This window comes from Corylus avellana, chromosome 2, assembly GCF_965113065.1.
Source record: "Corylus avellana chromosome 2, dhCorAvel1.hap1.2, whole genome shotgun sequence".
NCBI lineage: Eukaryota > Viridiplantae > Streptophyta > Magnoliopsida > Fagales > Betulaceae > Corylus > Corylus avellana.
The window spans coordinates 23079511-23083403 of NC_142491.1; positions in this window are offsets into that span (position 1 = coordinate 23079511).

Sequence of the window (3893 nt, forward strand, 5' to 3'; positions counted from 1 at the left end):
GAAAACCTCGCTCTTTTTTAGCCAAAACACAGAGGCAAGTATAAAAAGGCAAATTTTGCTAGCATCAGGGGTACATGCCACTCAATGTGTAGAGAAATATCTAGGTTTGCCAGCTATAGTAGGAAGATCTTGAAGGAAAGCGTTTACTTTTGTGAAAGATAAAATTTGGAGTCACATTTGCAATTGGAAGAATAAATTCCTATCTCAGGCAAGGAAATAAATCTTACTAAAAGTAATGGCCCAGCTATTCCTACTTATACTATGAGCATTTTCCTACTCCCAAAGAAGGCGAAGAGATCAATGCCGTGATGCAGCGGTTTTGATGGGGCCATTATGAAAAAAGATTTGAAAATTCACTAGATTAGGTAGGAGAAAATGAGTGTGTCTAAAAGCCAAGGAGGGATGAGCTTTCGTGATATGGAGAATTTCAATAAAGCCTTATTGGCGAAGCAGTGTTGGCGTATTCTGCAGAACCCCAATTCTCTCCTTGCTAGGATCCTCAAAGCTATGTATTTCCAATACGGTACGATCTTAAATGCAAAGTTGGGTTGTAATCCTTCCTATGTTTGAGAAGCATTTGGTTTGAAATGAGGTCTCCTTAAGAAGGGCTTACAATGGCAGGTCGGTAATGGATGTCAGATACGTATTTGGGAAGATAAGTGGTTACCTCACAAAAGAGATATTGTCAGTTTGCAACCTAGAGAAGAGCTCAATAAGGAGGCAAGTGTAGACAAACTCACTGATTGGACGTCTAAGGTTGGCTAACCAATCAGCTGCGTGAGCTATTTGATGTGCGTACGATTGAGGCTATATGCCAAATTCCTATTGGCTTTATCAATAATAACGATGTGCCGATCTGAAATGCTTCAGCTCATGGAGAGTTCACAGTAAGGAGTGCCTACCATTTACAGAGAGAGTTAATCACATCTACAAAATGGGAATGTTCCCGGGCACGACAACATAGTACTTTGTGGAAACAGATATGGCAAATGAATGTTCCAATGCTATTAGGGTGTTTATGTGGCGAGCATGTTCTCCAAGTGGTGCAGACACTCAAGAAAGAGGATAGGAATTGGCGTCAGTATGGACATCTTATTGAGGAAGCGAGAGGGGTATTAAATTGTCTACAAAGCCGAAAGGTTAATCATGTTAGATGACACCTCAATAGAGCAGCCCATTGCCTTGCGAAAGAAGCACTTACTCTCACTGTGGAGCAAGGGTTTATTGAGGAAATTCCCCACTGTATTTCGGATATTATCTTTGTAGAGCGTTATACTTAATTTGTTTAGCTATTTATCAAAGCCACTCTATTCCTTTCAAAAAAAAAAAAAAAAAACACTCTAAGTGGAAAAAATAGATAATTTAAGGTTAAAATTAAAATGTGATACATAATTGAAAGGCTTGAAAGCATATTTCAACCTATAAATGATTAAAGGATTTGCCGATTTGGCTTAGTTCATGTGCTGTAATAATTTTAATAGTCCAGATTTAAATTTACTCATTTTTTTCATTTTAAAAAAAAAAAATTGATATTGACCAAATAAAAGTTTCAACTTAACTTAAAAGTTTTCAATCCAACAAATTAAAATTTTAAAAATTTCCACCCCCGGTGGTGGCTCGGCTACCCCTAGACACATGTGGGTGGTTGATCCACCCCTTATGATGGTTCGGCCACCCCTATTGCTGGTTCAAAACTACCCATAATTTTTTACATTTTTAATTTTTAAATTTTGTTTTTTAATTATATTTTTGTAGAGTTTTTTCCTAATTTTCTTAATCACTAACCAAATATAATCTCAACTTTTTTTAATTTTTTTTTTTTTTTCGATATTCACAATAAAAAAAAAAAAAAAAAAAAAAAAATTCTAGTGAAGTAAAAAAAAATCAAAAACGAGCCCAAAATACAAATTTTATAACGAGTGAACTCCAAAGGTACGTAACTTGTAGGGCAAGACTTACATGCCGTAGTTCAAAACTATCGCATGGTGCGGTAGTTCTTTGGGGTCGTTTTGGACAATAAAAAATTAATTTTTTTAAAGAAAAATAAAAATATAGGTTAACTACCTAAAACCCCCCTAGGGTTTCACTACTTTATTTTTTTTCCCTAGGTTTTGATTTGTATCACAAGAGGTATCTGTGGTTTTGATAAAGACCAAATTAGTCCTTCAGTCAATTGACCGTTAGTTGACTTAATGGAAATGACACGTGGACCAATTAAATCTTGCCACGTGTCATGTAATATATATATATATTTTCATAAAAAATAAAAAAAGAAAAAAGAAAAATTGGTGTTGGGCGAAACCACCACCAGTGGGTCTTGGGGGTGGTTATGGCCACCCCCTTGGCCCCTTGAGCCACCTCCAATTTTATTTTATTTTTTTCTGAAAAACTATATATATTTTTTTATTTTTTATCTTTAAATAAATAAATTACATGACACGTGGCAAGATTTAATTGGTCCACGTGTCATTTCCATTAAGTCAACTAACGGTCAACTGACTGAATAACCAATTTAATCTTTATCAAAACCACATGTACCTCTTATGATACAAATCAAAACTGAGAGGGAAAAAAATAAAGTAGTGAAACCCTTGGAGAGTTTTAGGTAGTTAACCCTAAAAATATTAAAAAACTAATAAAATTAAAAGAAAAAGAAAAAGGAAATTCAAAGGGGTGGCTCCATCTGGAGGTGGACGTACCACCCCCATGGCCATGGGGGTGGTCCAGCCACTGACAAAAGGCCAAAAAAAAAAAAATACTTTAAAAAAATAAGGGTTAAATACCAAATACCCCCTGAGGTTTGGTAACTTTATTTTTACCCCCTGGGGTTTCATTTTTATCACAGGACCCCCCTAAGTTTTGATAAAAGACCAAGTTAGTCCATCCGTTAGTTGACCGTTAGTTGACCGTTTAGGACTGACACGTGGACCAATCAGACGTCGACACGTGGCACATATATTAATTTTTTTAAATTTTTTTAATTAAAAAAAATGTTTAAAAAAAAAAGAAAAAAAAAAAAGAAAAGAAAAACAATTGGGGGTGGCTCTTGGCCATTTGGGGGTGGCCGATGTTTTCCGTTTCTTTTTTTTTTTTTTAAATACATTTTTTTAAAAAAAAATATATATATATATATATTTTAAAAAAATTTTGAAAAAAAAATTTTAAAAAATTAATATATGTGCCACGTGTCGACGTCTGATTGGTCCACGTGTCAGTCCTAACGGTCAACTAACGGATGGACTAATTTGATCACTTATCAAAACCACAGGGACCTCCTATGATAAAAATGAAACCCCAGGAGGGAAAAAATAAAGTTATCAAACCCCCCTGGGGTTTGGAGTATTTAACCAAAAAAAAAAAAAAGGTTTTGGGGGTGGTCCGACCACCCCCAAGGGCTTGGAGGTGGTTTCGCCCACCTCCATACCGCCGATATAGAGGTGGCCGAGCCACACCCAATGGCCAAGACCACCCCCAAAAGGCCAAAAGAAGAAGAAAAAAAAAAAGAATGTGTTTTGGGGGTGATCGGACCACCCCCAAGGGTCTGGGGTGGTTTCGGCCACCCCCTAACCCTTTTTTTTTTCTTTTGGCCTTTTGGGGTTGGCTCTTGGCGATGGGGGTGGTTCATCCACCCCCAGATCGCCCATGCCACCCTCTTGGCTAAAATGGGGTGATCCAGCCACCCTATTTTGGCTAAAGGGTGGCTAGAATTTTTATTTTTTATTTTTATTTTATTTTTTTAATAATTAATGAATATTATATTATTTCTTTTAAAAAAATTAATTTTTTATTGCGGTTGGACGATCTCAGCCGTCCATTTGGATGTGGTAGTTCCAAACGACCGCATGTAAGCCTCTCCCTAACTTGTATTTAATTTATTTATTGGTGGAGCACTC